A 12,611-nucleotide genomic window follows, 5' to 3' on the forward strand; every position below is an offset into this window, starting at 1 on the left:
TCTGCCCTTCTTTTAAGTACTACTCTTCTTATAAGTACACACTTCTCATCTTTATACTATAGAATGCATTTCACACATAGCATCTATTCCCCATAAGCAAGTTTCTCTCACCCAATAGCAGTTCATACAAGAAATTAAAAATTCCACATGCCTGTCTTAAAGTTTCCTTTAAATACTCATTGGCATTTACACTATATTACCACAAAGCTTAAAACTAGTACACACACATGAATATCATTACTAGTAAGTCTAGTTCCTAAACATGTAGTAAAACCAAAAATCAATTTCTTATTGATGTGTTCACTACAGCCTAAATATTTTTCATATGTAGGTTTAAGATTATCATATACTCTACTACACTCACTATGATACAGAAATTCTATTTGTTTTCTACAGTATTGCCTTAAGAATTAGATGTAGCAGCAACAGATCTAACATTCCTTTGTACTTTCGGTTCATTTACTTTCTATAGATGCTCCTCCAAACTGGCCACATACTTTGAGCCACAAATTGCTTCACTGAAGTCTTTCCTTTGTTCTAATGCCTTTACCCAACCTCTCATATTTGAGATTCGAATATTTAATGCAGCCCTGGCAAAGATTTGCGCTCCCGGAATGTGTCCTCACTGCGCAAGCACAGCCAAGTTTGTTGAGCACTCCAGCTTCCCCCACCACTAAGATATTGCAAGCAGGTATGTGAATGAGATGGCTATAAACTGACAGCTTCTTACGTGGAAAACTACTTCCAAGAGGCAAATATTCACATGTGTTTATTTTCAACTCTTTATTTTCCGGCAGAGCAATAAATTTTATTTCCAGATTAAATAAGTACATTAGATAATGCTAATGTGATAATCAGAACTACAAAAATCTTTAAATGCAGACATTTAGCATTAAACTGTGATGTTTCTAAATTGATATACTTTTTGATTTAGAATATGTACTGTATGTGGAACAATGGTTTGTGATACAGTCAAACACAGGGCATTTATACAGATTTAAATTTGTGAAACGTGACCGTTGATGGGATCATCAATTTCATAACAGAAAAAACATTTGCATAAATGTGTTGAATGAAAACTTGAAATTACTTTAGCAGTTTGTCTGTGCAGTCAAGGGTGGTAATATTCTATAAAAGTCTTGAAATTTCTTGGATCAGACAAACAGGTCATTGAACTAGGTGTAATACACCTATCAGCTCAAGTTGGAAGTTATGGAGTACATCAGCAGTGAAAATGGAGGATGGTCTGAAAAATAAAAAGAAACCTGTCTAGTTGTTTTTTACATCCTAATATAATCACTTTGCATAATACTCAGATGATACGAAAAGTTGATCAATTCCCATTCAGCACTGAACTCTGTGGTTTATGCACTTTATCTTTTTTGGGCACACATGTAGATGCCATAGTACTCTTAATGCAGAATGTAAATCTAATTGAACACAAGGAGTAATGTCAACAAACTGCCTGGCATCTAACAAGATGACTCTAGCGGCATCCAGTTGCAGTCCTCACTTTCCTTTTCACCACCATTCCCCACTTGATTGATCGTCCAGTCATTCCGACATAAATTTTCCGCAGGTGCCTGGTATGCGGTACATTCCTGACATTGCAAGTGGGTTGCTTTTCTCGTTTGCTGATCTAAGACGTTTAGTTGATCTTCTTTGTCAGTTTGAAAATCGTCTTTACACCATGTTTGCGCAATATACAGCTGATTCTGTCACTCTGGGAATGCATGGCAGAAAGGCCATACTCGACATTTCTTTCTCTGATTTGTCACTTCGCTCAGTGTTTGGCTCTGTTACACTTCTAACATAACTTGTACAGTACCCATTGCACTTTCCAGGTGTTGCACTTCACATCTGAGGTGCTGCAGCTCACATATTTGTCCCGCTCATTTTACAAGCATGTTACTCATGCCTCTTTTGGACTTTAGGTAATCCATACAGGTGAGGTGGTAAGACTCCTGTGTTGCACAGGTTCCTCTGTATGTCTGCCAGCAGAGAAGAAGCCTTGATTAACCAATTTGTATTCTGTATGATACACTGCATTGGATCTAATAGGTCCTGGATCTTTTGTTCATAATCTTCAGTCTTCATTTCCCTTATTGGCAGGCAGTACCAATATACTCTTGTTGGCGTTAAGATTCTTAACAGCTTGTAGCTCTTCTTTTTTCAGATTGCGAGCTGGTGGTTTTGCTCAGCGCAGTATCCTGGCAGTTTCAGTGTACATTTCCTCTGCTCTTTCACAAGGAAGGGTCCATATGGCCGCTTCGGTATTAGTAATGATGTCCTCCATAGGTATAGTTCTTGGGATGATAGCAAAATTCCTTTTTGAAGAAGAGACACTTCCTCTTTGGTCAACTGTCATTCAGTGAGGTTGACCACTGTGCATAATATGTTGAGAATCTCCTTGTCAGTCAGCTTCCAGTATCTTTCAAACTTTTTCTTCTGTTGCTCAGTGCAATGCTTGAGTTCATTCTGCATGCTCCTGTCGAGGTCAAAGTACTGGGTTCTGTTACTTAAGATATCTACAAGCTACTCGCGTATCTGAGAACCTATTCCATATGTTCATACCTTCTTTAACAGTCTGCATTGGGGTACTGTGTCAAACACTTTTAGGAAACTACAAATATGGAATCTGCCTGTTTTCCTTCATCCATAGTTCACAGTATATCATGTGAGAGAAGGGCAAGCTGAGTTTCATATAAGCAATGATTTCTAAAACTGTACTGATTTGTGGGCATAAGCTTTTTGGTCTCTAGGAAATTTATTATATTCAAGCTCAGAATATGTTACAGAATTGTACAGCAAACTGATGTTAAGGACATTGGTCTGTAATTTTGTGGATCTCTTCTTTTACCCATCTTATACACATTAGTCATCTCCACTTGGGACTTTATGCTGGGCAAGAGATTCACAATAAATGTGAGCAAAGTAAGGGGGCCAATGAGATAGTGTACTCTTTTGTAAAACTGAAGTTTGATTCCATCCAAACCTGGCAACTCTTTCAATTGTTTCTACAAGCCAGGGATCCTTACTACTACGTCGTCCATAGCAGACCCAGTGTAACAGTCAAACAACGATACGTTTGTACAATTCTCCTATGTGAATGATTTCTTAAATGTGGAATTTAAAACTTGGGCTTCCTATTGTGAATGGGTCTAACTGACCCAGTTCACTTACTAAAATTAACATAAAACTGCAATTAATATTTTTCTCTAAAAGAACCTTAGGCATTACTAAGATACATAGTAATTTATGTTGTCCTCAATTTTTATTTCAAAATCTAAAATAATTTGGGAGACGCACAGCTTTGACACACTCATTGTGAATGGATCGTTTAGACCCAGTCACAAATTGTCATTTGAATTCTAAAAAAAAATTATTTGAAATAAATACAAATGTTGTCGTATGGTCTACAATATTTCAGACACATTTCACAATGATGTAAGAATAAATACAATTATAACAACTACATCATTACTGTGATTTTGTGTGTCAAAATGGCCAGAAGTTTTCTAAGTGATGATCAGTGAGAAAGGCTTTTGAATGAGTCAGATGATGAAATGGTAGATGATCCTCTCAATGATACTGATTTTCAAGGTTTTCTTGGTGGTTCAAGTAATGATGCTAACATAAGTGAAAAGAGCGATGTTATTGAAGAAGATGAAGGCGAAGTATCGTTGTCTAAAGAAACGAATGTAGTTGGAGATGTATATACACTGCATAATGGTACAGAGTGGTCTTCAAATCCTCCAGAAGAGTCAAGAGCAAGTTGACATAATAAATATATTGTACATAACTCTATTTTATGGAAATACTATAATTATAATTATTGCACCGTGCCATAGTCTAATGACTAGTGCACTTGGGTGTCACCGTTGTGGTCCCAGGTTTGAAACTTCGCCCAGCCATAGGTGATTGTTTTGGTGAGGAGCATGGCACTGGGACAGGCTTTCTCAGAGTTATGCCTTTATCTCTTCATGGTGCTGATTGTCCACAAAGATGAAAACCTCTAAAATCCATCACTCCTTGTGGTTTGTACACAGTATATTTTACTCTTTACTTATTGCCAGGTTTGGGTTTTATTGCATTTCTTTGTAATGTATTTTATTGCATTGTATTTAATTCTAGTTTAGTTTTTTTTTTCTTTATTTTAGGGCTGCAAACATTCTCCTTTCTACTCCAGGACCTACGTAGTTTGCTCTTCAACCAATTGACGAAAGGAAAGTATTGTCATTTTCACCGTTCATAACTGAAGAGATGCTGATAGTGGCTTTGAATGAAACCAAAGGAGAAATGACATGAGTGTCACAAGTCAAAGCTGTGACTTTCACTCCTATTTCAAGTCAAGAACACAAGGCTTATTTGGGACTTTTTATATGAGCTAGTGTATACAGATATGCTGGAGAATCTCTTGAAGAGCTATGTGACAGCATGAGTGCTCAGCCAATTTTTTGTCCAAAGATGTCACTTCAGCATTTACATACAATCAGCAGTTTTCACAGATTTGACAACAAAGAAGATCGACAAGCTAGGCAACATCGTGATGAACTAGCTGCTATCAGGACTCTCTTTGAAATGTTCCTGGAACAGTTGCCTAAAATGTTTGTTCATTATGAAGATGTCACAGTGATGAACAATTGGTTCCATTCAGAGGAAGGGGTCCCTTCCGGTAATATATACCTTCAAAACCTAGAGGGAAATATGAATAGAATTATGGTTGTTATCTGATGTAAAAGTAGCATATGTTTGTGCAGCAGAAGTATATGCAGGAAAGTGGACCATGAGAAACAAATCAAGGCAGAAATGTTGTTGAGCGGCTTATTGCAAGTATTAAGAAAAGTGGGTGAAACATTAGCAGCATAATTTTATTATGGACTACACCCTGGCCAAAGAACTCCTCAAGAAAAATCTGACATAATTAGGAACTCTTGGAAAGAACAAAGCTGAGATTCCAAAGGAATTGCAGCTGAACAATAGCAGACCAGTACTTTTAACCATCTTTGGGTTCCAGAGGGACATAACGCTGATTTTGTAAGTGCCAAAAATAAAAAAAGAAAGAAAAAGGCAGTTGTGGTACTCTCTACAATGCACCATGACTGTACGCTGTCTTCAGAAGAGCATAAGAAGCCTAAAGTAATACATACATACATTACAACAAAATGAAAGGAGGAGTTGACAACAGATAAACTCACCAGCAAAAGGTGTACTAAACAATGACCTGTTTGTTGGTTCTATAATGTGCTGGATATTGCTGCAATAAATGCCTATGTATTGTATGTACACATCAATCCACACTAAAATCAAAATAAATTATACAGAATGTGGCTATTTCTAAGAGAACTTGGATATGAGCTAACAAAATCAATGCAACAGGAACGAAGGACCAAAAATCTTTCTAATAAGATCAAAATTAGTTTGGAGAATGTTACAGGAAGGAGTTTAGGAGCAAAAGAAGAGAAGAGGGGCTGGTGTAAAGAGAGTGGACCAAATAAAGACCGAAAGAGAAATAAAAAGTGTAATAGATATCAATCATTCCTCTATCAAAATCATGTAAACATTTATTGCAAAAATTGCTTAAGGTAATACAAAAGGCACAGAAACTGAGTTCAATATTGTTCCTCAAAGTCAAATTATGTAGTTTAATGTAAATTTTACAATAATTATTGTCTGCAATAAACATCGAAATTTAGGCTCTAATGTGTGTTTTTCTGCAAAAAAAAAAGGGGTTTTGAAGTACCATCTAAGAATAATTTATTTTTCAACTAAAATTTTGTAAATAATTTTTTATTTTGTAATAATTATATCCAGTAAGTGTTGATTAGTTCCAATGTCTGCTTTTCTACATAGAAAACCATCTACAAAACATAACTTGAAATACCACCTAAGAATCAAACATTTTTTGTAAATAGCAGGTCTAACTGGCCCATTCACAATATGTGTGTTTCTGTTTGAAACACAGTAGGATGGTTAAATTGCCAAACCAGATTGGTCAATGAGATTGATGGAAGCCTTAGATCAGCCTAGCAATTTTACATAGCACCAGAATTTTGTCGGGTTCTAGGCCAGATCTTTTGCTAAGGTGTGACTATGATAGTTTACTGTATGCTTTGCACATAGATCTTTTCATAAATGCATTAGTCGCTAACAACTTTTGCCTGTCATCATTTACAGCCTTTGCTTCCTCGGCATTTTTCAAATTTTGTTGCCAAAATATTGATGAATTGTTTCTCCACTCACTTGAGAAATGGTTGCTTAAGCAAGCAGGTATCTTTTTCTGTTGACCTCATTGCTAGGGTCAATTAATCTCCTTCACCCAATCTTTCATGATAATTCACACTTCTCCGGTTTTAACTAAATGAAAATTATTTCTCCTTGAATATTGAAATATCATTAGGTGACACTACAGTGTGCGTTCACCTGTATCTTCTTCTCTCTCCAATGTGGCTCAAACAATGTGAATTGAAGCAGGTAGACACCACTTTCAAGTTTCGAGAATATTTCACCAGATTTGGCTGTAGGAAACGGTAAAATGCTCTTTTAAGATTTACCAATAGAGTATGATAGATTTTTGAGCAATATTTGAAATATTAGTGCCGCGGTGCAATGGTACAGCGCACCGTCTAACAATTCAACAGCTCCGCTTCAATTCTCACTGCTGCAATAATTTTTAAAATTTTCACAGTGTTAGACTATTAAATATAAAATTTAAATATCTTTAAATGGTTCAGTTTATATACATAAAATTTATATATTTACTTTAGTTATGATTACTACCCTTGTAAGGTGGTAAAAAAAGTGAGTACACCAGAAAATTTAGTATGAAAGTATATTAAATGACTTGGATTTGCAGGTTTGCAATGCACATTTTTGCTATTCATGTCTGCTATTCAGGAACAGTGATGCTGGGGTACAGGGGAGTGAAAGATCTAGGACATATTAATGCATTAATTTTTAAAAAAGCGGAAATCATAAACATATAAACAATATACTTTATCTTCATGGATTAGGTAAAGCTAATATTGTAACATCATCCTCTCATGCCTATAATGATAACATAGTGGAACACAATCTGTTTATTTTTGTAACATTGCAGCACACTGGTAAAATTTTGCACAGGCCATCACTAGGGGGAGACCAATAGGTGAATATACACTCCTGGAAATGGAAAAAAGAACACATTGACACCGGTGTGTCAGACCCACCATACTTGCTCCGGACACTGCGAGAGGGCTGTACAAGCAATGATCACACGCACGGCACAGCGGACACACCAGGAACCGCGGTGTTGGCCGTCGAATGGCACTAGCTGCGCAGCATTTGTGCACCGCCGCCATCAGTGTCAGCCAGTTTTCCGTGGCATACGGAGCTCCATCGCAGTCTTTAACACTGGTAGCATGCCGCGACAGCGTGGACGTGAACCGTATGTGCAGTTGACGGACTTTGAGCGAGGGCGTATAGTGGGCATGCGGGAGGCCGGGTGAACGTACCGCCGAATTGCTCAACACGTGGGGCGTGAGGTCTCCACAGTACATCGATGTTGTCGCCAGTGGTCAGCGGAAGTTGCACGTGCCCGTCGACCTGGGACCGGACCGCAGCGACGCACGAATGCACGCCAAGACCGTAGGATCCTACGCAGTGCCGTAGGGGACCGCACCGCCACTTCCCAGCAAATTGGGGACACTGTTGCTCCTGGGGTATCGGCGAGGACCATTCGCAACCGTCTCCATGAAGCTGGGCTACGGTCCCGCACACCGTTAGGCCGTCTTCCGCTCACGCCCCAACATCGTGCAGCCCGCCTCCAGTGGTGTCGCGACAGGCGTGAATGGAGGGACGAATGGAGACGTGTCGTCTTCAGCCATGAGAGTCGCTTCTGCCTTGGTGCCAATGATGGTCGTATGCGTGTTTGGCGCCGTGCAGGTGAGCGCCACAATCAGGACTGCATACGACCGAGGCACACAGGGCCAACACCCGGCATCATAGTGTGGGGAGCGATCTCCTACACTGGCCGTACACCACTGGTGATCGTCGAGGGGACACTGAATAGTGCACGGTACATCCAAACCGTCATCGAACCCATCGTTCTACCATTCCTAGACCAGCAATGGAACTTGCTGTTCCAACAGGACAATGCACGTCCGCATGTATCCCGTGCCACCCAACGTGCTCTAGAAGGTGTAAGTCAACTACCCTGGCCAGCAAGATCTCCGGATCTGTCCCCCATTGAGCATGTTTGGGACTGGATGAAGCGTCGTCTCACGCGGTCTGCACGTCCAGCACGAACGCTGGTCCAACTGAGGCGCCAGGTGGAAATGGCATGGCAAGCCGTTCCACAGGACTACATCCAGCATCTCTACGATCGTCTCCATGGGAAAATAGCAGCCTGCATTGCTGCGAAAGGTGGATATACACTGTACTAGTGCCGACATTGTGCATGCTCTGTTGCCTGTGTCTATGTGCCTGTGGTTCTGTCAGTGTGATCATGTGATGTATCTGACCCCAGGAGTGTGTCAATAAAGTTTCCCCTTCCTGGGACAATGAATTCACGGTGTTCTTATTTCAATTTCCAGGAGTGTAGTAGTCAGCTTCCAACATATGTACGTTGCAGAAGTTATTTGGAGATGAAGAGGATTACTCAGGATAGTGTCATGTAGAACACTGCATAAAATCAGTCTTCGGACTGAAATCCACAATAACAGTAGTGTAGTAATTGTGAGGACTACAGTCTTACATATTTTAAACTCATTAATGCGACACTGTATTCGAAAATCTGGTAACATAATATTCATTAAGTCTAAGTATAGAGTTTACATTTCTGATTCTCTCTTCCTCTTCCCTTTATCTTTTACTGTTATACAATTATACTACCATCTGTCTTTAAGCCACTTACCAATCCAGATTTTGTTAACAAAATATATTTCTGGGAGGGGCGAGGGGGGGGGGGGGGCAAACTGTTAATCAAACTGCTTATCCAGAGTTTTTGGGAATAGAAGCAATAATAATTATCTTATACTTACCACTGTAGTTATTATAATTTATATTTTTCCTTCCATGTGGGAATAGCTCACTGGATATTGACTGTCAGAAAGAAATTGTTATGGGACTGAATTGCTTAAACAAAAGTGATGGTGCAATCCTACTATCAGAACTATTAAATACATCCTCACACAGGAGAAAAATATAAGTTGAAGAAAGTTCAAAAGGAAGGGCAGGTTGTGATGGACCCTTATATGTTGTTGTACTCAGTTTTGATGATACTTGAAGTCTCCTCCCTTAATGTACTGAAAAGACATCCTCGAAATGAATGCTATGAAGGATAGTGCTGAATGATGTAAATTGAATGAGAAATGAATCTTAAAAGTAGTTCATTGCACTTTACTTGCAATTCACACTGAGGCTGGTATCCAAGCATATTGTTGTAGCTACAAGCTTACTCCTTTAGCAATCTATTTGTTATGCCTGTCTGTGACTTGACATCTCCACTACACGGTAAGTAGTAATCTATCCTTTTCATAATACTGTCCAAAAAATTCAAGGATTAGTTACATGGCTTACTCAGTTACCACTTTAATTTAATTTAATATTGTTATTATTTTTGTTCATATAGAAATTTATACTCTTTGTCTTCTTTATATTACATGTTACTTTATTCTCCTCTGATCATTTGTTTAGATCTTTCAGCATGTCATCAGTTTAGCACAGTAGTAGTCTGGTTTCATATCTATGGCTATTATACAAGGTGATTTTTTTCCCACTGTGTTCAAACTCTAGGAATTGATCAATGAGAGGATATGGAACAAAAATGGTCTGATGAACTTATGTCCAGAAATGTATGGCTTCCATGCTAGAGACCATTTATTCAGTCACACATTGTTACAGAGACTACGATCTCATATGCGCTGTATCATGCAGCCACAGTTACAGTATGTGTTGAAAATAGTTTCCATGTGCCTCAGTGCATGCATATACACACCATACCATGTTCTGTTTCACACATTCACATCGGCCATGCTGCCTCAGTATATGCTGCTCCAGTGTCTCCACTTCTGCAATGGGGAATGGGCTCTGCATACACAACACTTTTGAGACAGCCTCACAACCACCAGTTGCATGGTTTGACATCCAGTGAATGAACAGGCCACACAACTGGACACCCCCATTCAATCCATCAACCAGGGAACACACAATTTGAGGTGAATCTGGATGTTGACAGTGAAATGGGCTGAGGCACAATCTTGTAGCAGCCACATAACCCTTCAAATCATCAATGGCACTTCTGCCAGCAGGGGAGGCAAAGTCACTGGCCTGTTAGGTGATGTGGAAGGAAGACTGGTCGCAAAATATGGTCACCAATTATCCCAGCACACACATTCCAGCTGCACTAAAGCTGATGATTCACTGTCACCATACCATTGGGGTTCTGCATACTATCCCACAGATGACTGTTATGAAAGTTGAACATACCACTCCGAGTAAAGGTGGCCTCATCTATGAATAGGATGGAGGACACAAATCCCAGAATCTTCATTGCCTGCTAAAGAAACAAGTGACAAAACTGTTCCTGATGAGGATAGTCTGTCACTAGTAAGCCTTGCACACACTGCAGGTGATAAGGGTAGTAACAATTGTCATGGAGAATGTTCCACAAGGTCATATGGTTTACCCTGTACTGACAGGCCAACTGCCCAGCGCTGACATGGCAGCTGTCTTCCACAGTGTTAATGACATTTTCCTTCAAGTCTGGTGTCTGAACATTTCGAGTATATCCTTCATGATTTCCTGCTTCCTGAAATGACACTTTCTCCGATAAATGGCAAAACACTGCTGCAAATATTGAATGCTGTGGTTGTTGTCAGCATGGATAAGTCTCCTGATACAACCAGGCTGCCTGCTGCCATTTACCTTCTCATAAGTTAACACCACGTCGGCAAGCTCTCAATTTTAATACAACACCATATCACATCCACTAGAAGGTGAGTCAGCAAGTGAAGTGAATTGGATGCAGCATTACCAATTACTATGGCAGGAGAGGGAACTAAGGCATAACATATGAGGAACAGTACCACCCTCTAGGAGGAAATCATTAATACTGTAACTATGGCTGCATGGTACAGTGCATATTAGACCGCAGTCTCTGTAAAAAAGTAAGATTGAATAAGTGGTTTCTAGTGCAGAAACCATGCAATTCCGTACGTAAGTTCATTAGACCTCTTTTGTTCCATATCCTCCTATCAATCAATTCCTAGACTTTGTACATGGTGGAAAAAATCACACTGTATAACTGTCATCAACAAACATTATTTTGTCACCCGGTGTGATTCATTCTGGAAAGTTATTAATATACATCAAAAACAAAATTGGCCCAGAATGCTCCTCTAAGACACCCTGAAGTTGGTTGTTTAGCATCTGATTTTTGTTTCTCTACACAACTGAGATTTTTTTATTGGTCTGTAATAGTTCTGCTCTGTGTATTCTATTTGTGAGATATGACTGGAACCACTTGTTTACTTCTTCTCTTACTCCCAGTGCCCCCAGCTTGTGGAGAAGTATTTTGTGATCTACTGTGCTGCTCACCTTGGACAAATGTAAAATTTTCCTGTCACATGATCACCTCTGTCCAGGGCATCAATTATGATTTTAGTAAATTCTGCTATTGCTACTTCTGTACCGCTACTAACCTGTCTGAATCCACATCTTGATTACATTAGCAAAGTATATTTATTAAGTAAATCCACAAGTGCCATCCATTAACTTTGAAAATGAAGATAACTGTGATACTGGTCTATAGTTTTCTTTGTTTTTAGTATTACATTCTTTGTGCACTGGCAAAACTCTGGCTTGCTTTAAGCATTCAAGAAAGCTGTGTGTCAGCTTCCATATAGCTTGAGTCAGGTTTGGTGCTTTCTCATATCTGGAGACAGTTTTTGGAGTGTTAGAAATTTGGCTGGGAGCTGTTCTAGGCTAGAACACAGAGCCTCCCACCTTTCATAGAAGACTTCAATCAGTTCCTAGAACATCTCAAATCCATTCCCACCTCACTTTTCGCATTTATTTATTTATTTATTTACGCCCTGAATCTTTGAGGTACATATACCATACCTTAGATGTTGGACAAAATGACATTACATTAATATACTGTTACATTGATTGTATACATTACATTTATAAATTGTTACATTGTTATATTGCTATATTGTTACATTGCATTTTTATATTGTTACAACCGAAATTAACTTATTTTTCAAGATACTGCGTTACTGAGTAAAAACAGTTTTCCAAGAGATATGAAGTTACAGATTTTTTAAAGCTATGGATTTTGTTTATGGCCTTTAAGTTACAGCAGCTTATTAAACAAATGTGAACCTGAGTGATATACACCTTTCCTGCACAGTGTGGTATAACAATGATGTCTGTGTATGTCACTATTTGCCCTTGTATGGTGTTCATGTACAGATTTATTTTGAATAAATACATTTCCATTTTTTAGCATGCTTTTTTTTAGGTACATGACAACTTCTAGTATATAGATACATGGTAGGGGTAGAATCCCCAGTTCTTTAAAGAATGGTTTGCATGATTTTCAGCTGTTAGCATTTTTCATTATCCTC

Source organism: Schistocerca serialis, chromosome 5, assembly GCF_023864345.2.
Source record: "Schistocerca serialis cubense isolate TAMUIC-IGC-003099 chromosome 5, iqSchSeri2.2, whole genome shotgun sequence".
Taxonomy (NCBI): domain Eukaryota; kingdom Metazoa; phylum Arthropoda; class Insecta; order Orthoptera; family Acrididae; genus Schistocerca; species Schistocerca serialis.